The sequence below is a fragment of the Argopecten irradians genome, chromosome 7 (genome assembly GCF_041381155.1).
Source record: "Argopecten irradians isolate NY chromosome 7, Ai_NY, whole genome shotgun sequence".
In the NCBI taxonomy this organism is placed as follows: Eukaryota; Metazoa; Mollusca; class Bivalvia; order Pectinida; family Pectinidae; genus Argopecten; species Argopecten irradians.
The window spans coordinates 30,837,789-30,863,463 of NC_091140.1; the positions used below are offsets into that span (position 1 = coordinate 30,837,789).

The 25,675-nt window shown below is 34.1% G+C and overlaps 1 protein-coding gene and 1 long non-coding RNA gene across 3 annotated transcripts in view; both read right to left on the minus strand.

Annotated features, from left to right (window-relative positions):
- Positions 1–19,434, minus strand: part of LOC138328130 (protocadherin-11 X-linked-like) — a 60,912-nt gene extending 41,478 nt beyond the window's left edge. Inside the window, exons 1-3 of one of the 2 annotated variants that reach the window (XM_069274776.1) lie at positions 19,283–19,434; positions 18,666–18,759; positions 16,099–16,411 (exon numbers count right to left, since the gene is read on the minus strand). The gene's annotated coding sequence lies outside the window, so the exon portion shown is untranslated. Of the gene's footprint in view, positions 1–3,571; positions 3,730–16,098; positions 16,412–18,665; positions 18,760–19,282 lie in introns of those variants that run through there. The other variant, XM_069274780.1, reaches the window with a different exon arrangement.
- Positions 1–24,193, minus strand: part of LOC138328134 (uncharacterized) — a 76,062-nt gene extending 51,869 nt beyond the window's left edge. Inside the window, exons 1-2 of the long non-coding RNA XR_011209167.1 lie at positions 24,056–24,193; positions 23,432–23,551 (exon numbers count right to left, since the gene is read on the minus strand). This is a non-coding gene — a long non-coding RNA (uncharacterized lncRNA). The remainder of the gene's footprint in view (positions 1–23,431; positions 23,552–24,055) is intronic.
- Positions 24,194–25,675: the final 1,482 nt, after the last annotated feature.

Sequence of the window (25,675 nt, forward strand, 5' to 3'; positions counted from 1 at the left end):
TCATGTCTGTGTGGTAATGGCCTTTGTTGGGTAACTAATACTGAATGTTTTTGGCTGTTCATCTGTTTGCATTTTAATTCTATCCTCCATTACAGGATATTTAAAACTGTGAATTACTTTACAAATCCTGACATTCGTAATAGAACAAAGAATGTTTTAGGGTATTCTTGCATCAAAGTAAAGGTTTATTTAATTGCATTTGTTTGAATAGGATTCGAATGAATTGAATGGTTGGATTCCCTAGACTAACTAGACCAAATCTCTCACAAGGAAAAATTGCATATATAAAATTAACTAAAATTAAAGATGCTCAATCCACTGACAAATGGTATTTTTTTTCCACTATACAAATAAAAGGAAAGCAGACAAACTATTTAGTATATTTACTTATGTTACAAAAAGATACTTTCTTTTAACACATTGACCACAATTGGATAAGTATTGTGCTTCTTAATGTTTAGACTTCTTGTTGAAGTTTTGTTCTAGAGGCACCATGGGCTTTGCAGGTCACCTGTAGTTCTGACATAGGAATGAAACAATAGACTTGCATATTAACGCTATTAATATACTATTGGCCAGCAGGCCCTTGAAAGTCAGTCGGTGATTTTATAAATTTTTAATCTATGAAGATTATTTGGTTCCATTCAAATCTGTGAATTCAGGAGAAAGATTTTTGAAATGTTATCCATTTTGACCCTTTTGGCCCCACCCCCTCTCGCCCCTGGGGGTCGGCCAGGGACCAATATGGATATGATGTTAAATGCTATCTCAGGCTAATAATTCTAACCCAGATTGACTAATTTCCTATGAAAACTAAGCAAATAATGTTCCTAAATGTGTTTTCCTATATAAACTATAGTAAAATTGACCCCCTCCTAGGGGAAAATTGAGATCCCAGGGCCATGAAATTCACAAATTTTTGTAAAGGGCCTTAAGACCTTCCAATCTATCAAGAGTATCTGGTTCCATCAAATCTGTGAATTCAAAAAGAAGATTTTTGAAATTACCATTTTGACCCCTTTTGGCTCCGCCCCTCTGGCCCCTGGGGGTCAGCCATGACCAGTATGGATTTGATGTTAAAATGCTATTTCAGGCTAATAATTCTAACCAGTTTGACTAATTTCCTATGAAAATTAGGCAAATAATGTTCATAAATGTGTTTTTCCTATATAAACTAAAGTAAACTTGACCCCTCCCCAGGGGGAAACATGAGACCCCAGGGTCATATTATTCACAATTTTTGTAAAGGACTTTAAGACCTTTCCCATCTATGCAGAGTATTTGATTCTACCAGTTCCAGAATTTCCGAAGAAGATTTTTGAAAGTTTTAGCCTATTTGACCGGTTTTGGGACCGCCCTAAGGCCCCTAGGGATCAGTCATGGAAAATTTGGTAATAAGATTCAATGGCCATCACATAGGGATAATTCTGACTACAATTGACTAATTTCCTATTATAATGACTAAATAATGCTTAAAATTGTGTTTTCCATATATAAACTTATATATAGTAAACTTAACCCCCTCCCTAGGGGGAAACCTGAGACTCAAGGGTCATATAATTCACAATTTTCATTTAAAACACTTTAAGACCTGTCCATCTATGAAGAGTATTTGATTCTACCATTTCCAGTACAGTATTTAAGAAGAAGATTTTTAAAGTTTTAGCCTATTTGCCCATTTTGGCCCCGCCCCTCTGCCCGAGGGGGTTGACCAGGACCAATATAGATATGATATTAAAATGTTATCTCATGCTTATAATTTTAAACAAGTTTGACTCATTTCGTATTAAAATTGAGCAAAAAATGCTCATAAATGTGTTTTCACTATATATAAACTATAGTAAACTTGACCCCCTCCCCAGGGGGAAACGTGAGTCCCCAGGGTCATATTAATTCACAATTTTGGTAAAGGACCTCAAGACCTTTCCATCTATGGAGAGTATGTGATTCTACCCTTTTCCAGAATTTCAGAAGAAGATTTTTGAAGATATAGCCTATTTGGACCCCTTTTGACCCCGCCCCTAAGGCCCCTGGGGGTCAGTCATGGAAAATTGGTTAATAGGATTCAATGGCAATTCATACTGATAATTTTGACAATATTTGATCTCCATCATTTCCTATTACAAATGATCAAATTAATTACTCAAAAATGTGTTTTCCCTATATAAACTATAGTAAACTTAACCCCCTCCCCAGGGGGAAACCTGAGACCCCAGGGTCATATAATTCACAATTTTTGTAAAGGACCTTATGACCTTTCTATCTATGAAGAGTATTTAATTCCATCACATCTGTGAGTGGAGAAGAAGATTTTTGAAATTTTAGTCAATTTTACCCCTTTTGGCCCTCCATAGCTCCCTGGGGGGTGGGGACCATATAATTCACAATTTTGATTGGCCTTATGCCTTAGAAGGTTTGTGCAAAATTTCATTGAAATTGCTTCAGCAGTTTTGGAGAAGAAGTCGAAAATATAAATTGTTTACGGACATACGACGGACGACGGACGACGGACGACGGACGACAGGACGACGCACGACGGACGACGGACGACGACGGACAAAAGGCGATTAGAATAGGTCACTTGAGACTTCGTCTCAGGTGACCTAAAAATATTTAATTGCATCCTGAAATAAAATTCCGTGGCACTATATTCTATATGAAATGAAGTCTAACTGATTGCGCATGCACCAAAGGGGAAATAAATTATTTTATATTATTTTATGTGTTAATTAGGTATTATACATACACGATTAAACACAAATTATTGTTCGAATGATGAATATTATTTATGCTCTGTCGGCGGTGGAGCATCTTTAAGCAAGTGTATATGTGTTAATGTGAATATGCTGACAGTTTTATTAGTGGGAAAAAAATTGTTTGAAACTATCATACTGATTCAAAGAAAAACGTTGACAAATATATTATATACATTTCAAGATATGGAAATAATATAATTTTTCTGTTAGGCTTCATACTACTGCTTGGACAGCAACATTTAAGGTGGGCTTATTACCAGCGCATGGGCTTTCATTATAATTATAATGAGGTATGCAATTATTGGTCATATTTTCAACATTTGTTTATTTTGTCAAAGTCGTACCTGATCCTCAATTACTTCAATGCCATCATGAAGTCAAAAAGACATATGTTGGTCTTCCAACAATTTCATAAAATAAAAAATATAGTCTTTGATTGATATCAAAAATGTCATTTTAGCAATAGATATAATAATGTCAATAACAAGTACTGTAATTTAACCAACTTTCTTTTGCGGCTATAAAATTTTGCAATTGCCGTATTAAGTTTCGCGGATTTAAAACTGAATTGAGATATCTTTGAATTTAATTGTGCAAGAATGGTCTAAGAAATTATTTCGCAGAGACTGATTAACTCTTGCAAATTTAACTTGATTGCAAAAAGAAAGTTGGTTTATAGTATAATAACATTAAAAGAATACCAAAAGAATTGACATTGTATTAGTTAAAGTGACTTGTAGACAAACAGTTGCACCAAGAAAACTGTATGGCCAGGTAAAGCATGATCTGTATGATATTTAGGTACTTGACTATACCTTATGTATTTCAGCATCTTGCCAGTAATCTTGTTGTATTCGCATCATTTAACGACAAATATAAGTCCAATGTTACAACAAAACTTCCAGGAAATCTCACAAACTGTCACACAAATCTCCAAAACAGCTGTCTACATAACGTCATATAACTACTACTACTACAACATCTCGCCAACATTAGCTCACACTGCGGTAGTTTATGTCGGGGTCAGCCAGCACACCCTACGACTGGTGCATTACACACGAATACAATGACTGTTTTGGCATAAAGAGGGACCAATTAAACTGAGCAACTTCACAGATCTTGAAATGAATAGATACATGATAGATATAAATCTGAGACAATCTACACTTGAGAACATTAATTATTTCATTACAGAGACTATAGGGGTCCATGCTCTCTGAATCGGTCATTCAAAAAGCCGACAAACTTCCCCAAAAGTTATCAGGGTATCGCCAATATTGGTAATAGGAAGAGTAGAGTTTGACTCATGTTGGATAAATGTGCGTTGTTTCTGCTCAAGTGGTTTGTGCGACTGTCGGATTCCGTTCAAACGGACCGTCCGCACAAGGCGATAGATGATCGACAGATAAAACAGCATAAACACAATAACAACAGCTAATGTTAAATGGTTTACATGTGTCATAAAACAGGGGAGATTACTCTGTGTAGCAATGTTTGGGTTCAGTGATCTCCCCTGACCTAGAACCCCTGCTTTAGTAGTTTAGGTATTCCTGCACAATCTTCACCTTGAACACCGATTGTTGGTGACCAAACATGCAAGCCTCCAATTGATTAAGATCCTTTATCAGTACGTCGAATCGTAATCCTGAAATCATCTGTATCAAAGTTATCAGATCACATCTACATGGATTCTGTCATGGCTAAATTAGACACTTTGTATCGGTGAAAAGTGCCATCACACCTCAGGTCAAAACAAAATCAGGAGTATTTATAGTCAAATGTACCATTGTCAACCCAATAAGCTCCCTAATGTCCCCATAAATGTTCCTCCCACTTTTTGAGGTCTTAATTTTATTTACCATACACAGACAAAAACTATGAAAACCATGATGATTTCTATGTTTGATTTGTTATGTAAATTGATTAATGGCTTATTACTCTGTGCAATATTTGTTTGAAAGATTAGCCCAAATTTGATCCAATAAGTGCCTCTTCAATTTTTAATGTTTTGAACACCCCTGGGTGCTCATTGGGTCAAATACAGTATTCAATGTTTACATCAGGAAAATTCCACTTTGGTGAAATAATTTGTTTGATTATTAGAGTTGTGTGTAGATGGTGGCTGCCTCACTCCACATTAAAGTTTGCATATGTCCTGGACAGTGTGCTATCCAAGGATGTCACCACTCAAATGTGTCAGTTATTGGCACTAAAATGTAATCATTCTTATTATTACACTTAATTAATGTTTTTCTTAAATTGAAGGAGTTTTTCCAAACCTTATAATAGATCAGTCACCAGACTATAATGTTTAATTAGTATGAGCAGTAATTATAATATCTAATCTAAAAACACCAAGTAATTGACCTAATGGTCATTCGAGTGACCTTGACCTTAGTTTAAACCAGCATTGCGTGTAACTGACAACTTAGCAATTACATGTATGTGCATTATAATTATATTCTACTGAATGAACGTTGATCACGATTGTCAAATATCTAAGTGATTGTATATAATCACATTGAATTGTCTTGTTATGTTGACTGCAAGAGCTGTATTTAGCTTACATTACAGTAAAACCTGCCTTACTGACCACCTCTGTATAAAGACCACCTGCTTAATGTGACCACTTTTATAGGGACCAAATTGATGATTTTCAACACAATTCAACCTGTGTATATAGACCACCTGGCTATCCCAGTATCTGTGTCCTTCAATAGGTGGTCTTTGTAGACAGGGTTGACAATATATTAAAACCTAATTAATGGAGAGTGCAAAGAGGGATGAAACATATTTTTAACTTCACTGAAATCAACATCTTAATATATCAATCCAACTTCCAGTAGGACAATATTGCAACTGTTTCAATACCAAATAAAGTAAAAGAGATCATGTTTCAACAAAATGAAAAGAAACTGATATTGTTATCATAAGCAAACATCATGTAGATTATTTTCTTAAAGATATTTCACAAGGAAGTGATGTAAGCCTCCAAATCACATAAAGTCTTTTTAAAAAGTGGTTTTGTTTAAATTTTCTCTAGATATCCAGATATGTAATGGTTAAAAAAACAATATGTATTCCTAATAAGAGCATCTTACAATATTTCTTTAGTATCACATCCTGTAAAAGATATGCCTGAAGCTGAATGTGTAAGGATATATATAGCCAATGTGTCAAATTTTCTTTATTTTTTTTGGTAAAACAAACTTTGAGCAATAATTCAGAAAATGTACTGTACAGGAAACGATCTGGAGACTGGTTTACCTTAAAACTTTTTTTTTATGAATTTATCAATTTCTCAAATCACATTAAGGGGACAAAAATGACTGCGACGGTAAAACATCAAATGTTTTGGACAGTGCCCTGAGCTTTCCTTTACAATGTGATCACCTGTACAACTTTTACCTGTATCTAAATTAGTATAGATATTTTTACCGTAAATATCAGCAGATTTCGAACGCCATAAATAGCCATAGATAATTGTATTCTTAAGAGAGTGACTCTATAGTACTACTCATAGAGCATCCTTAACAAAAACAAAAGATGCCCCCCAACACCTTGTGTAATTTATGTGAGAAATCTTGTTAGATGGTCACTTAAATAATCATGCTTTAATCTGATTAATCGACGTAACAGAGTACCGTTTACGGAATGGTGTGGGGATCAATCAAACCTTTCTATAAAGACCATCCAAAGTAAAAAGCATTTTTTATAGCCAAGAGGTATTCATACCCAGGTCAAATAGTATTTTTTTAATCTGAAGTCTTGGTTACAATATTAATTCTAATGATCAAAATTTTAGAGTATTTACATCACATAGAAAATTATCCTTTTGTGAACTCTCTCTGTCCATTTAGCCAAAAGCGAGAAAATAGAAATTGTTTTTCATAAACATTTCTGACATTTCAATCAAACAAACAAATAAAGTGTCTACTACGATAAACCTGTCATAATTTGCAAGCTCCGAGCCTTTTTAAGGGCTACAACAATATTCGCCAAAAACCATTAAATTTTATTGAGTTCTTCTGTGTTCAATTATATAGAGGGGTTTATTGAAATTGTGAATCTTCGATAAAACTCTTAAAAGCTGGAATTACATTTAACTCGCGTCCACTATGTAAAATTACGGAAGTTATAGGCAATTTTGTTTAGACAAGTTCAGAGTTAAGCACCTTGCAGGATAGTAATCGTTCTAATCATCGCAATAAAACGTATGAATAACCCTGATTCGACCTCGGGGTGGTATATGATAAGATGTACTATAGGCAGATACGGAATTGTAAGGTTCGATTCCTGTTTTTTACAAGTCCTCATTTTTTAATTTGTCTAATAAAAATATCCATCAAAATGAAGACCAATTTTTAATGATTCAATTCAATGAAAATCAAAATACTCATAATGTTTTGGCTCCAGAACTATTGAGTGTGTCAAGTTTTTATTTATTTATTGTTTACATGGAACATCGCCGTAAATATGCATGATTGTAGAAAACAAAACTGTTATAGACAATAAATGAGTAAAACATTATTAATGTATTGCTGATCGATATGGACATGTACACTTAATTAATATTTGATCTAAAATTGTGGTAATAAGTCTAAGTAATCTATTCAAAATTTTTTAATCTAAATCAAGATATTAAGACAACTTGTATTACACTTCCAGGTCTAATTAATTGCTTTAAAATGAAAATATTAGTATTCAATCTTTAATGTTTCTAAAAGATGAATTAATTCATCATTTTAGATTTGAATTGATAGTTGCATAACCATGGAATATCTCAAACCTCAGCTCCTAATTAAGAATCTTGCATCATTGGGGTATATTGAAAATCTTCCAAACCTCACTCATTCACCTATTATTATATGGGGAATTCATAATGAACTGTTCTAGCCTTTGAATTAGAAGATTCCAAACATGTTTTCTGGGGTGAATGAGTTAAAACCACAGTACTACATTGTAATATGCTATTTAAAGTAAAACCTAACAGATGAGTTTCAAGGTAACAATTTTCATCTTTCATACAATCAATCAACTTTGTTTGAAATCCATTTCATTATTGATTTATTTTATTTTTAGAGTCAATTTAATGTGACATGGTGTGGTCAGTTTAACAAAAGATGTGGTCAGTTTTACAGGTTGTTAGGTAAGGACAAGAGGACCAAACAGCTGGTCAGCCAAGGTCAAAAATTTATGGCCGACCAATATTGGATGTTAATGGCTGACCATGTGTTTGAAATGGGGATGACCCCTTGTGATGACCGGTAGTGACCATTTTATCTCCTGTATATCATAGTGTACATCATACCTTTTATCTCACAGCTGGGACAGATTTATACATCCCCGTTTACACCTGGTCGAATATTCTCTTTGTAGTTCTATTTTTTGGGGAAATCTATGGGAAAAATCTATGTATTTGTTCATTTATCTTGTTATCTTTTTTTGTTATGGCTTCATGCAAATTGAGACTACTTATATACGCAAGATTATCATTGTATTTTTTTTGCTGAACAAAAGGTAAATATATATATCAAATTTAAACAATTTTTTGAAGAAAGATATAAAAAGTTAAGTTCGGAAAACATTTCAGATTTAATATTTATATTTATATCTATTCTTTGCAAAAACTGTTTATTATTCATATTGCAATTAAGTTACATTGCAATTACAAACAATTGTAATCTAAGGTGATGATAAAATATAAAATATCTCCAAACATGAACTACCAAAAGTTGATGTGAAATTAACTTGGTATTTAAATTACGCAAAAATTCCCTTCTTGTTAAATAGCCATATCAAATACTTCAGTAAACCTTTCAGAAAAGTTTAATGGTCAAGGTTTGGGTAAAATTTGGACAAACAACTGATCACCCTCCCAAAACATAGAGCGGGTCACTTCCTCACAGATATACAAACTGGACATACAAATACAAGGGCAACATAGATTACATAGACACAGTAGTATTTTATAGGTATACTGAAGATTGGAATTTTATGGTGATGCTTTCAATTTGATACTTCAGGTTAAATCAAAACAAAATATTGTACCTTTACAATATTTAACATAATAATACTGGTACCGTTAATGAATAAATATGAAGGTCAAGAAGAAAGTATCTGCTAAAAACAACATATTTTCAGTTTCATATTATGGTAAGGTATATTTAAAATGTCAATTTAACTCTGAATTTGAAATTATACTGAATAAAAAAGTGTGGAAGTACTAAAAATCGTCGATCGCCAAGCTGCCAACGCGTGCATATTATAAGTTACCGGTAAAGTACAGACTATAACTATACATGTGTGTTTGCACATGTGTAACGTTGACGTATACTATTTTAATCTCTCGCGTCTAAAATTGCGCCAAAATTAGAAGCGGTTCAAACGATCACAGCCAAAATTAGAAAGCAGTCCTCAAACGATCAATTCGACATGTCAAAGCCACGAACCGATCTAAAAGTACGCGAAAGGGTAGTGAAAATGTACAATGATGGCATGGGGTTTGTCCTATGGAAATATATCTAAAGCGGCCGACGTATGTAAAAACCACCTGTCGTAAAACATCGCAAAGTTGTGCGAGGAACAGCATGGTTCTCGCTTCGTGTTCGCGCTATCATGACACCAAACAAAGGTCAGTGAAGAGTTGTTAAATTCGTTTTGAAAATCAGAAGAAATGTAACAAGCATGGGCAGGCTAAATAATTGTGTACACACGTTATTCTCTCTATTTAAGCTCAATCAACTCAATCCACCAATGCGTGTTACATAGAAACCTGTAACATGTTGGTATCGATGTTATTCTACTACAGTGAGTCGATACACTAGTTACTGTAACACAATCGTGCAATCTTATGTTAGAACGGCAGTAAATAGCCTTTATCAAATACAGTAAACCTTCAGAGAAGGTTTACTGGTCAACGGTTTGGGTATAAATTGGACAAACCTGATCACCCTCCTAAAAACATAGAGCGGTCACTTCCTCACAGATATACAAACTGGACATACAAATACAAGGGCAACATAGATTACATAGACACAGTAGTATTTTATAGGTATACTGAAGATTGGAATTTTATGGTGATGCTTTCAATTTGATACTTCAGGTTAAATCAAAACAAAATATTGTACCTTTACATATGATATCATGCAAGAGATTCAATATACGGCTGCACACAATTTGTCTGAGAACCCGACTGTTGTCACCTTTAACGATATAATTGGCTGGTAACATTTGCACACATTCTAAATATTAATTAACACAAAGTCATTCTGATCCCCCGCCAATGGAGATAACAAAGCTGAAGTAAGTTTGATTGTGGAGACATATGTGTATGAAAAAAACACACCAGGAAAAGGGATTGTTGAGCTAAAGAAAGATGGAGTATAATTCAAGTAGAGCGGTGCTGCAATTGTTGAATCAGGTATACAGCATTGACATATTATATTCGACTATTATACACAAAGATGGTGGAGTATTGCAAAAGAAACATTTAAGTTCCCATTTTACCATGCATATATTTTCAGCAATGTTTCCATGGTTACGGAAAAAGTGCAAAAAAATTTGAAAACCAAAAATAGCAAAAGGTACTACTAGGACCATAAACAGTAAAGTGTCTATGAAGTTTTGTGTGAAATATCTCTGCTTGGTTTTAGAGTTATGCTCCGGAAATGAACCTGCTACAAAAATATGATATTTTACAGCAATGTTTCTATGTTACAGAAATAATCACAAAAAGTGAAAACCTTTTTTTTTGGATAAACACATTTACCTAAGTATATTCAGTGACACCTAAATTTAAGTTACCTTTAAAAGCTACCAGTCAGTAGCCAACTCACATATTTTTTCATATTCCCTTAAGTTCCCATCATGCAACATTAACCCCTAGGATAGCATGTGATGCAAATTGATATATTTCTATATACAATGGCCTTGAGTCTAACACACTATAACTGAGACATCACCCTGCTGGGCTGATGAGAGTTTTATGTATTTTTTTATAAAAGCATAGACTATAACTATAAAGTGTAACTGCTTGACCACATTTCGCATAAATGTTAGACGCATTAAGTACTGTACATGTACCTCAAAGATATATTTTTGTCCCAATATTGTGTGAAACTATCAGGGAAAGTGTTACCTCAGAAGTTCATTCAATGATTTTTTAACAGTTATGAAATATCTTATGACTACATGCAGCCTATTCACCAAGGGTAGATAATTCTGTAATGTGCAAAATCAGAATGTGCCTGTCTCCCAGGAGTCTCCTCCATTCCCAACCAAACCCAACACTGTATGATGTTACACTCATAAAATCATGAAACATTAAAAGAATCGGTACTTATCCCCAAGGGCAGATAATTCTGCAATATGCAAATACAGAATATTCCCCTCCCCTCGATATCATCCTTGTTTCCTGACCCACTCCCACCCCTCAACCCAATTTTGGATTCCGTAAAATCAACCTACTGAGGGACCATATGAGATGACGTAGAGGTCACGTGGTTCAGTGCCTAGAGTGTTTTTGGTTCAACAAGACGTGATTTATCATCAGAGGAATTTACTTTGGATTTTTGGAACAATACTGCTACGATTTTACTTTTACGTTGCCAATTATTAACTAAATTGATGACGATTTAGTTGGCATTTTACGAACGTATTTTGGATTTTTATAACAAGGGCATAAAGATGTGCTAGGAACATAAACTCATAAGGGAGTTGATGATTCATGGTTACCATTTAAATCATATACAGTGGACTCGGTTAATACGAACTCGAAGGGACCGAGATAAAACTTCAAGTTATCTGAGATATGCATTTTGAAATGCTGTTCTACAGCAGATTTATGAAAAAAGAAAATCGACATTTTCGGCAAACTCGTTGTCCAAAAAATCTCATTTCGAGTTATAAGAACATTTTATGTATGATTTTTGTCATTCAGACCCGAAATTTACTTTGTATTATCTGATTTCTTCGAGTTATCCCGATGTTTTTTAACAATAATAAAAAGGGACTGGCAAAGTATTTCGTATTAAGCCCAGTTGTCGAATTATCAATTAACCAAGTTCTACTGTATACTGTATTTTCCCTAATGAGGGCACCGGGCGTGGGTAAATGGGGGGGGGGGGGGCGCCATTGTTTGAGACCATTTTTAGATGTTTTTTACTGAAACAGAGTATTTCGTATTAGTCATTTTGCTTTTAGTTTCATATTTTTCTGAAACTTACTATAACCAACTTACGAAATTTTGGCATTTCATGCTAGCCTGTTTGTTTACCATGCGTACACAAAATGGCGGACGGTGCTTTCGATCGCTACTTTCGTTTTGTGGCAGATGGAAAATACTGACAGTAGCACACAATAAAACACTTAGAAATGATAACATTCATGTTATTTAGGATCCTTTATCATAGATATACAGTAAGTATTCATAAACCTGTATAGACATCGCTAAAATGTTTTTGCCCGTTAGTCTTCATCGATACACGTGTGTGGGGCATTCAAGTGACACATTTTGTTTTGAACATGACTTCGCTGTTTCTATGTGTAAAACACTTAATTGGCAAAGATGTCCTAAGTTGTCCAATGCAATAAATTTAGTGCTTATACAAGGTGATCGGATATCTGATAAGCATCAGATTGATGTGAAACAGTATTTTATTAGCGTCTGCAAAGACAAATTGTTACAATCTGGCACAAAAATTGTATGAAATTAGTTGATTTTTTCAGCAAAAAACATAGGGGCGCCCTTATTAGAGGAGGCGCTCTTAATAGGGAAAATACAGTAATATGTTTTTTTCCAACTTTATACATCATGATACTCAGGTTGAATAACTGAAAGTTTTATCAGTAAATATATCTTCATTGTGACAGAATCTGCGGAATACAAATTCTAAATATACTTCCAAAACACTGTATCCATCTTTAAATACATGCAAGAATACTATAAAATAAACTTTGAAACACTTTATCAGAGTCTTGTAGGTACAAAACACTATAAAATAATTTGTTCATAGGCTATGATAAATTTTGATAATTTCAGCCATTTCCTGTTATAGTAATTGCTCCTACAGATGTAACATTTTAAAGGAATATATGGACAATTTTGATATATTACATTATCCTGTATATCTAGATAAAATGTCGGTTCTATCAAAGGAAATTTATCTGATTTCTTTTTAAACTTATAGACCCTATCATCACTTCCACACAGGTAGATGGTGTCTGTTTGAAGATCAAAAACCAAACTTTATGTACTTTTTATTTGTGACTTAAAAGAATTTATCTTATTTTGATAATCCACTGGTTCACAGAAACCACCACACACTATAGACTGATGGGATTTAAACATCTTTTCCAGAGAGGAATTGATTCTGTTTCATCTTCCTTCACTATTGATTTTTCCATTCAAATGGAACTGCTCGTAGAACCAAATGATAGGTGTGATATCTGAATATTTTACCTTAAATGTTTTTTAATGCTGGGACTCAGACACACAGTATTTATAGAACTTCCCCTGTTTTATACCGATTATGGCATAACTCAATTTGCTGTTTCTGTAACTGTGCTGTGTCTTTAGCGTTATTGTGTATTTGCATATTACAAAGTTATCTCCCCTTGAAAGTAAGTATTAATTATTACTTCATGTTTTTTTATGAATAAAATGTCATATATCAATAGTAATTTTTTTGCTATCACAAAGTGATGATGTCACCATTGATACATACACACAAGGGAGAGAACTCTGTAAACATAACACAAGGGAGATAATTCTGCAATATTCAAAGACAAAATATATCCATGTTCATCTCTTTGTAGCTGGTGTGTCTGCAAAAAATTACACATATAGATCTTAAGACACCACAATGTCACATATATTTGATAAATGTACAACCAGGTAGTGTGAACTCTGTCTTGATGTCTTTATCGTAATATTGTTGGGTTTTTTGGGGTTTTTTTTAACAGACATGATCAGATCAAATTAAAAATTTGATATTCATCTGGATGAGGTCCTTTGTCTACAGATCACATGCCATGCATCTTCAGGTGTGGGGAGTTTAACTAACTATACACTGGGTATATACAGCTTAAGAAAGAATGCTGTGAGCACAAAAAACAGTACGGGCAAAAATTTTATACAGGAATCTAGATCTAGATATATGCACTTGGCTATATAAATGCAACATAAACTGGTGAACCCAGAATCAAAGCGAGTGAAAAAAGACAAATATTCAATCCATAAACGAATCCATACTTAATATTCAGCAATTGTTTTCTGTGTTTGATTGTCAACAGATCATAGGACACTGCCCTGTGTACATATTGATTATTCCTGTAACAAACACCTGTCATTTATGATACTGTAACACGCCACCACATCAACCCTTACAACTATTTTTAAACTTTCAATACATTATATTAGTGCCCTATCATTTTACAGGAGTTGAGTGACTAGATTCAAGCTAATTAGTTTGATAGCAATTATTATTCTTTTCTTATATATATATATATATATTTCATTGCTTTTTTCTTATATTTCATTATAATTTTTTCCTAAAACTATGCAATAATTATATCTAGGAGGCAAAGTGGTATTAAGGATAATTATACTAACTACCAGTCACTAGAATATTCAAAACATCACTAAAATTAAACTTGAGAATTTTTGTCTAAATCACATATGTCTGCATGAAGTTCAAACTAGGGGGAGGTAATCTACTATTATGACTCTGTTGAGAAAATCTTATCAATAACTTAGGGTCTGGTGGCCAATCTAAAGGAGAATATTTAATGCATGTGTTAAATCAGACATGGATTTAGGGAGGAAAGTGGCATTCTGGGCCTTGTCATTATTCCCCTTCAGTGGAAATCCTTTTAATTTCCATCGACCCCCCCCCCCTCCCCCTAACCTTAAACATCTCCTGGATCCACTCCCTAAAAAGATAAGTAGTAGAGTGATAACTTATAAATTAAAATTACCAGAGGCTTAAATATCATTTAGTTATAGGTTTAGCTATTAACCAGAGAATCGCTGATGACACATTGATTATCAGACACATGCTTTAAAAATTGGTACATACAGGTCTCGATCATGTGTATATCACTGTACCATAGATTTACATTAGTGGTCAATTAATGTTCATGAAATTATCTGTGTATGGCTAATGAAGGACATAAATGTCTTATCCATTTCTCATAATATATCTATTTTATTTCAAAATATTTGACTTTAAATTACTTAATCTAAAAAGACACGGATACAATTTTATCCTTTCGGGGGCATATATTTTGGTATTCATTTGTTCACAAGCTTTACACTGAAAAACAGCTAAAATTGTTTTTCGAATCCCATTAATTTCTTTACAGGTAAAACCACTCACCTGTACAGGTAATTGCAGGTAACTACGAACATTAATGGTATCGAGTAGGACATTTAATTCCGACTTCAAGTCTCTTGATAATATCATATCATTTAAATCTCGTCAAGGAAATACAGATACGGAATATTAAATCTGGGCAAACCAAAACATTAACACTTATTAACACTATCAGATTTATAGTAAATTTTCATTTGAAAAGATTTTACGATTTTTGGTCGGAAACTGATTGCAAGTTTGAAAGGTTGAGTGTACAGAAATCATCCAAGTTTAAAACATGTTCATTATTTGGTCTGAATTATGGGAAATTTATTGAGAACTTAACAGGTTATAACCAAAATCTTTAAATGAAAAGAAAATGGATAAATGTAGTCTTATTCCCATCAATTAAGTCATTTTCAAATTAGAATAAATCAGATTTAAGCAGATGAATGGTTTCATATTCATCAAAGTTTAACACTTATACAAGATTACTATACAAAGAAATCACATTATTTGGTATATCATGAACCACATGGACAGTAAAATCTGCACATTTTCTGTTGGTGAATCAGAAATTGAAATATTATCTACTTAATGAATTAATACTTGAGGTTTTTGTACTGAAATGAAACTCGAACTAAGCCTGGGATAAGATTGAAGAACAGTTCAGGTTTCATGTCAGTCAGGTAGTCAGTTGACAAAAGCTTATAATGAAACTTGACCAGTCAAATTTAATATTTCTCAGTGCATGCATGACAAATGCCATCAGACTTGACCAGTCATTTGCCAAACTTCAGATGTTGACCATCGAAATGGGAGTTTTTAGATCTATATCTGTTAAATCCCAGTGTCACAGTAGGACTTGTTTCTAAAGCTGCCAGATGAAATTTGTTTTCTAAACTTCAACAACAACTCTCCTGTTTCATATAGTCCCACAGTCGATTAGGCCTAAAGTATACACTATCAAATTAAAAAGAAATTACCTGTCGCCCTGGAGTGACACCATGGATATCTGCAACGATGCTCAATTTATCATCAATAATGACCAGTTTTGTTTAAGCCAAGATGACAATCCTCGCGAGTGTCCACTCTGTCTGTGGTCAGTATTGTTTCTGGCTCCTTATAACACATCGGTCACTCTGTGGTCAGTGTGTCGTCCATTAAGGGTACTAGATAGGTAGGCAGCTGACGAGTTTTCACCTGTGACACTTCTTCTTCCGAAACACATCACATTGTTATTCGCGACAGTCAGTTGGTCGCGCCTCAACGAATCAAATGTCACATGATCCAATTGTCCTGCAGTCATACAAGAATCGCACCTAACACACATACATTCAATTCAAATCACGCTTAAAGACATTTAAAAAAGGTGAGAAATAAAACAAAGGGAGTTAAATGACCTCAGAATTTAACACATTAGCTGTCCATACAAATTGATACCAAATATCGATACAATACAGCCGTACGGATACGTGGAACAGATATCGTATAATTCGCATGATAAGTGTTTGATATCTCGATCAATATCTGACGCCCGATTGTTCCAACTACAAAGAGCTTAGCCCTGGACTGAGCCTGTAATGCAGTGTATCTCATTTAGATCTGGTTAATCCTACAAAGTAAATCAACATGTTGTGTGTAGATATTAAAATCTTGGCCAATTTTAGGGGAGAGAACTATAATAAGAACAGGATCAATTTTAGGAAGCTGACGAAATTTTGAAGCGTAATGTCAGCTCTCAAAATTAATCTTATGTGAAACATTGTTTATGTGTATCAGTCATAAAAATATGTTTATGACCTGAATATGTATATGATTAAAAAAAAACCATTACTAAAAAATAATATATTAATATATATTATTGTTTACTTTTGAGAAAGCTTTTCTATCTTTTTTTTTCAAAGCCAAAAAAATAATGCATAATTTGAATTTGATCCTACATATCTTACAACTGTTACCCCGGACCCCAATGAATTAGGTTACATGTATAATTAACAGTGACCTCGTTAACTGCAATAACTCTATAGCTCATGTTAAGTAATCTGTTGGCCCCAACCAAAGTATCACAATAAATTCTCAAATTTTATTTAACTCGGACACTCAGATCGTAATGTTTGACACACCGTACAGCCTACTTCATACCACCAACTTTGAGTTAACATTTTGTACAAGATAAAAAAGATCAGTAAAATTAATTAGGTGAGATATTGATTCCAAAATTAATGAACTGTAATTCAAATATACATTTTGAATGTACAATCAATATACAAATATTCAATATGGGAAACAAATAATTATTAAAATACAAAATTGCAAAAAGATGAGTACCCACATGTTAATACAATATTTTAGTGTTGGTGGAAAAGAAAACTCAACTATTTTTGAAAAACCATTTAAAAGTTACTCAAAACAAGAGATTTTTTTTCTAAATGTACTGCTTAACCTCAGAAAATCTGTCATGAGTAATGATATTTTCTGTAAACTCTAAATTCCAGGCAACTTTAATTTACAAAACTAACATTTTACAATGTAAACATGTTTGTTTAAACTGACAAGAAAGTATTGAACCTCAACCACACTGATTTATTTGATAAAGTTTGCTTGACCTCTGCATTCAACTTAAATGTAACATTTCAATAAATCTAATTACGTTTGTCCCTCCCTTTCAGATCAAATCTTCAAGCTGCTCTCATCACAAAAATCCTGAGTAGAAAATTTTCACATAAAGAAGCAAGGTCAGAAGAAAAAAGAAGTAGCTAAAGTTTCACTACAAAAATGTTACATTAGTATTTGTCAATTAATCTAAATAAGACCAGAAATAGAAGAAGTGACGAATGCCAATGAAAAAAAATCCAGAATAAAAACATATCTTTTTTTTCACATTTTAATACAAAGTTTCTCTTCGGGTCAGAATTGGTGTCCGGTATCCTGTTCTGTATTTTGTAGATTTGTACTTTAACAAAGAGTTTTAACACTAAGCTCATTTGTCCGTGTATGGGGGACGAGTTCACCACAATAGTGAGAGCACTTGGAGAATGCTGAAGCCTGCGGAAGTCTTGTACTGTCGATCAAGAGACTTTTTACCCAGCTCCTCAGGAGGTCTTCGAGAGGTGTTAAAAGTAAACACGGGATTCTTATAGAAGCTGAATGACAGCCATGTAATATAGAGACCCAAAAAATAGAGTTCAACCACTCAAACTAAACACTATCAAACTCGGTTATAATGCTGTTTGTTTTCTCGCAGGATGAAGTGTCGCGGTGAATACCTGCCATTGTTGCACACAAACAAATGTATGAACACAACAAATCTATATATCGGGAAGGATTTATTGATTTGGGGTCTTGGCGTAGAATGCAAATTTTTATGAGACAATTATTTACCATCAGGGAGGGAGGGGATGGCAAATTTTTTAATAAGACAGAATTGAATTGGTACTACAATGGAGTGAATTGCACCAGGTAGCGTTGCTTTAGTCGCGTATAAACCTCAGGTATTATGAGAATATGTACAGCAGGTGTAAAACAAGATTAGCAAGGAAAATTAATTTACCTGTTTGTATAATCCTTGTCTGAGGGCTCTGGCAAATATCGTTTTTTGTTATACGACGTCAGGAGTTCTTCCTTCAAAATCCTCCACACATGTACTGGATTTATAAAAGATTTTAAAAGATTAAAGTTCTTGTCACTTCAAATTTAAATTCAATATTTTTTTTTTATGTTTAAAAATTGCATGATAAAAGATGGAAACTTAAGCATTGAGACTTTGGCACAAAAATGAAAATATTTGAAAATATTCTAATCCCGTAGTTGTTACATGACTACTAAATATTTTGGCTTAAATTAATTTGTAAATTGTGAACAGTTCATCATACTGCCAAATAAATAATTTTTAAAATAGAAAGTACTACATATTACAACCAACACTTAACATGCATGAGTGCATGCTCATGCAACTATTTGAATAGAAATGATGCCTAATTCACTGTCTAAGCCTTCAAAAAAAATTTCGTTTGGTGATTCAAGCTCATGTATTATCAAGATATGATAAACAATAACTTAAACTCCAGTGTAAGCATACCCCCCTCCCCTTTTTTTCTTTTTTGCAGGGGTATAATAATTATAAAGCTTTACAGACAAAAAAAGGAAAATATAAAATAAGAATCTTACTTTGTATTACATAATTTTCTTTCTGTCAAAACTTTCTTTATTATTTCAATCCGAAGTCCCAAGACTTCTGAGCCATCGGATGGGAATACTGATGGAGAGACAGGTCACATGACCTTTTTCCATGACATAACCGTGGAGACAACTGATATCTCCTGAAACACAAAAACCATTTATCACATGTCCGTGTGCTTCAGTTCTCCTGACATTAACTTCAGGCAAACTTTTCAATATTGAGAATGTTGTGAGAGCACCGATTAGCAATGATCTATGGCGAGGCCATTTCTATTGAAAAGGATGTTACTTTTGAAGGTTTTTCAAATGGAAGACTAACAATTCTTATCAATTGAATCAAGGGAATTAATTTGTCATTTTCAAGATAAAATCCTTACCTGTCAGTCCTATTAAATTTCGATTTGATGTCCAGCAACTTGGCCCCTCACACTTGGCAAACAACAATGGAGATTCATATCTGGGTATTCACGGGAGTCGTATAATTGTATCGGGGTCGTAACTTTGTATATAAATAAGTACAGGGAATACACTGGTCAGGAAGGTAAAACTTCATAAACAACCCCAGTCAAACTGGACCTGATTGAACTTTTGACACAATACACATTTTAGGTAATGGGAAGTCTGAATTATCTCCCCTGGTTTTTTTTCAATGTCTTAACAGAAACATATACATTTTTTCTATACATGTTTCTGCTATAATTCATAACAATTTTCACATTTCTGATAAAAAAAAATGTACTTCATTTCTCAATTTATATTAACATCTCCCTATCCCACATACACACACCTTATCCAAAAATTATCATTTCTTTCATTCATTTCTATATAAATCTTATAATTACCTTCCCTTTTTATAAAATTCCCTTCCTGAATTTTTACATTTATATTACTACCGGTATTTCCTCTTTTCAAAGATTTTATCCCACAAAATTGGCACATACTGATTGATATCATCTGATCATAATATAACGTCATATGAAAGTCTCTGCTTGATCAACCTTCATTTGGGAGAATTTTTATATCTATTACTTTTTCGTCACAATTTCATCAAATTTTACTGGAGATCAACTTTATCCTAAATGTTTGGTAGGATTTTCTGAATTAGCATTCATCTCCAAACCTTTTATTATGTTGCTGATTCTACATGTACAAATCCTTGCAGTATAGGCTATAAAGAAGTTGAGAAGAATGATTTCCAGCTCTCTATGTGGCATTTCATACTGCACGAGTTTACTTTCTAGGTGTAAGTTTCCATTATTCAACTATAAAATTTCTAGTGCTTACCGATTTGAATAATCAATACCCCCGTCTATCTTTCAAGTGATTTTCCAATAAAGACAGGCTTTTGTAGTATTGAATGGCTGTATTTCAGCGTTATTGACAAATACTAACGCAACTAACTCAGCCATACACGAAACATACACCGTTATTAAATGCAACGTTTTATTTCTTTTTCAAACATCGCTGAGTTACCCTAGAACATAATACTGATGTTTTGTGACCCGTTTTTTATGAGAATTGAATGGCAGAGGTGATTAAAGATATTTTTTAAAAAGGCTTGTTAATCTGAGATCAGAGAATGATGGAGGTGTCTGTATCAAATACCTCTAACGACATAATTATTTGAAGGGGAATTTAAATCAATTTATATGATGCAACTTTATCACCTTTCTCAGATGACTTTCACAACCTTTTTAAATTTAGCTACAGGAACCAAACACATATGATACCTCTATATGTGGTGAAATGCATGAAAATTGATTTATTGGTAAATATTACACCTGTCTTTCTTTTCTTTGTGAGTTTTTTTATATATTATTACAGTATAAGTTTACAGACAGTTTTCGTGATTATAAACATCGGTAAGCATTACCGTACTTCAATAGAGATCGATCGTATCAGAAACATGAAACACAGATGGTTACGTGGGTGCATGGGCCTAACTTTTGGGTGCGGCTTATATTACGGTGCGTCTTTTACGTGTACAAAACCTGAAAAAATCATAAAAAAGGCCTCTGCGGCTTATACACAGGTGCGGTTTATTGTCCGGAAAATACGGTAGTTAAACGCCACCATATTGAATACACATTGTATACCCTCTATAAAGAATAATTATCATAGTGTAAATAGTAAAACTCACAATGATTCAACGAATATCATCTGTTAACACAGAGCTACGCTAATTACCTGTGACCATTTGTATTCAAAAGAGCAATAAAGAGCACAGAGAAACATACCAGATTTTGTTGATGTGTTTCTGAAACAGGAGCATCACACTTTAATTTCTAATGACATCACATTGAACATCCAGATTTATTTCAGAAAGGTATTGCCATTGTTTGATAAAAGAAATTCAACTTGTTCTCACAACAGCACTGCATACATATAACACCTATCTTGTTTTACCACTTATAATTCTTGTGTCAACCATTTTCAGTTTTTCTGTTACAGTAGTATTCATGTCTTTATTGCTCACCTTGCTGAAGTGAACACCCTCTACAATAATCATTTATCTAAAGTCTTCACCTCTCTATAATGAACACCTGTCAGTAACAACCAATCCGATCTAGTTTCCATCTCCACATCAACAGCAGTATGTGTTCTTACCCCAATGCCGTGGTCAACTGTCTATAAACATACAACAAAGTGTCCACTTATCTATATTGACCATATGTACCAAGTATCTACCTGTCTATAGTGATCACCTGTCTAGAGTGATCACCTGTACAACATCTACCTGTATATAGTGATCAGTCACCTGTACAACATCTACCTGTCTATAGTGATCACCTGTCTAGAGTGATCAACTGTACAACATCTACCTGTCTATAGTGATCAGTCACCTGTACAACATCTACCTGTCTATAGTGATCAGTAACCTGTACAACATCTACCTGTCTATAGTGATCACCTGTCTAGAGTGATCAACTGTACAACATCTACCTGTCTATAGTGATCACTTGTATAGCATTTACCTGTCTATAGTGATCACCTGTCTAGAGTGATCACCTGTACAACATCTACCTGTCTACAGTGATCACTTGTTTAGCATTTACCTGTCTATAGTGATCACCTGTCTAGAGTGATCACCTGTACAACATCTACTTGTCTACAGTGATCACTTGTATAACATTTACCTGTCTATAGTGATCACCTGTCTAGAGTGATCACCTGTACAACATCTACCTGTCTACAGTGATCACCTGTACAACATCTACCTGTCTATAGTGATCACCTGTCTAGAGTGAACATGATTTAAGTTAAATTTGTGACTCTCCCTTTACCTACATAATTATTTCACTTTATATTTTTCATACAGCTATGACAGAGTTTTAAACTTACATTATGTTCAATGTAAAAGAAAATTGACAACAAGGAATGTATTTGGACAGTTAAGTTTGATGACATAGCTAAACATGTCCAAATATTGAAACAAGACTTAGAATACATCTGAACATTGAAAAATAAAATGATATTCATTATTGTATTTTTCAGAGATCTTCAATTAAGATTCAATCAAATTTTGTATCAGATGTACAGTCTTTGAATCTTTTTTTTAAATTCTTTCAATCAAACATTTTGGGATTAAAATTTTTCAAAAAGAAAAATTGACCAGCACTTGAAAAATGCTTCAATATATTCAAGAGGTCTCTTTTGTATTTCTTGATAGGAAATCAAACAATTCTTGAAAGTTATCGGGTTTGTTGTTTTGTCTGATCTTAAAAGCACCTGTCGAAGATATTTACCTGGCAAACAAGTAACATACTTAAAAATAGATTACCACTAGTTCGGTACTGACAAGTGGATAAGCATTAATAACAGTTGCTATTTTATCAGACCGACACCGGCCTTTGAACTTGAGTTTCAGTATTTGCACAAGAGATTTACAAACTTTAGATATAAACCTCCCATCTAATTAGTTACTACTACTGCAAATCACCAGGTATTGTATTTAAAGAAAAATAGAAATATTGTCTATCAAATTGTAGACAAATATGCGGGAAATATCAGAATGGGTTAAATACATACCACATCCGGTTTGTCATTCTTATAAACTACTGACCACTCCAAATCTGACAAATATAGCTTAGGCCTCTGAATGATTCAGTGATTAGTTAAAATTTGTATTATTCCCACCTGTTGTCTTTTTACCTGCCTCCGGGGGTATGTATCTCTTTAAGCATAGGTAGAACACCCAAAGGTTATTCCAGTATCTGATTTCTGTGTAGGTCAGGGTCATCATTTCAGAAATGCAATCTGCAAAAACAAAAACAAAAGTGACAGGTTTGGAACATCAGCGGATACAGTGTCAGATTTATTTGGTATTTTTTGTGACCATATCCTGTCGTCTGCTGCACAGGGCGACAGGTGTGAGGTAAATATATCCCATCACCAGATGCACAAGTCGCTGAATTATTCAGTGCAATCAACTCAACCATACATCATTTCATAAAAAAAAAATAACTTTTATATAACTATTTCTGACTATAATCACAAGAGTTTGATGTTCTGTCAATACATATAGTATACATATATAAAAAAATACCCAAATATACTATATAAAAGTATATTGGGGTATCTTTTTATATATATATGTATACTATGTATTATTGACATCTAACGTCTAACTCCTGTGCTACAATTTCGAAAAACAGAGAATTCTTCGGTCGCGGATTTAGTCTGGCAACTGCAAACGTACTAACGCCAATACTTGTGATATGAATACAAAATAATAAGACTTCCTCGACCTCAGTATCAAACCTTTTTCTTAGGGTGGTGCAAAAGAACGTAATGCAGTTAGTTTCTGCCACCAACTTTCCGACCATGTGATACTGGCTAAACATGTTCTGCTTTTAACGCGTCCGAGTCATCTGCATGCTTGCGTCGGTTGGGTAATGCATGCGCATATTAGGCTATACGGAAATGACCTAACCACTGATTGACTACTTCCGTGTTAACATCAAATAGTACGAATGGTATCAACTGTACACCCAATGGCACCGACTGTATACCCAAAGGTGCCAACTGTATACGCAATGGTATCAACTGTATACATAAAGTTGCCGACTGTATACCAATGTAACCGACTGTTTACCTAATAGTACGGACTGTATGCATACAGGGAGTGGGACGACTGGTTCGCCCGTTGTCAGTATAATGTGACCGGGTGGGGTGTGTTGCTTGGTGTCTTCGGCGGCATGCTTCAGTGATATAGCACTATAAAAAGGGCAACAGTTCCACTATACAAGAAGACACAACACGAACATACCGCAGTCTCCCAGTACACTCACCTCGCACAACATACACGCAACACACCGCATACATGGGAGGCCGTCCTTACATGACCATAGCTGTTAATAGGACGTTAATAAATCAAACAAACAAACAAACAAACAAATACCATTGGCACCGACTGTACACCCAATGATACCGACTGACTGTACACCTAATTCAATGATACTGACTGACTGTACATGTATACCGAATAATACCGATTTTGTACCATAGGACTGTACATCCAATGGTATCGACCACATGGATCTGAGAATAATATAAGCTACAGATTATATAATTATGGTTGTAAAATCTACATAGTACGTATATATAATAGTACTGTGTAGAGTATGATTTTTACCGATTTTTGATCTAGCCCCTGAAATACCATATAATAGTACTGTGTAGAGTATGATTTTTACCGATTTTTGATCTAGCCCCTGAAATACCATAAATGGTCTTAGGGCATTCTGGTGGGTCCATAATTATATAAACTGTAACAACTTATTCTCAGATCACTGTGGTAAGTTTACCAATGGTACCGACTTTAATATAACTAATTGTACCGACTTTTTATCTAATTGTACCGACTTTATACCCGATGGTACCGACTGTATACCAATGGTACCGACTGTATATCTACCCAATGGTACCGACTGTATACCCAAATTTACCGACTTTATACCCAATGGTAATGACTGTATACCAATGGTATTATCGACTGTATACCAATGGTACCGACTGTATATATACCCAATGGTACCGACTGTATATATACCCAATGGTACCGACTGTATATATACCCAATGGTACCGACTGTATATATACCCAATGGTACCGACTGTATATATACCCAATGGTACCGACTGCTTACCCAAATTTACCGACTTTATACCCAATGGTAATGACTGTATACTCAATGGTACCGACTGTATACCCAATGATACCGACTGTATACTCAATGGTACCGACTGTATACCCAATGGTACCGACTGTATACCAATTGTACTGACTGTACGCCCAATGGTACCGACTGTATACCCAATGATACCGACTGTATACCCCATGATATTGACTGTATATATACCCAATTGTACCGACTGTACG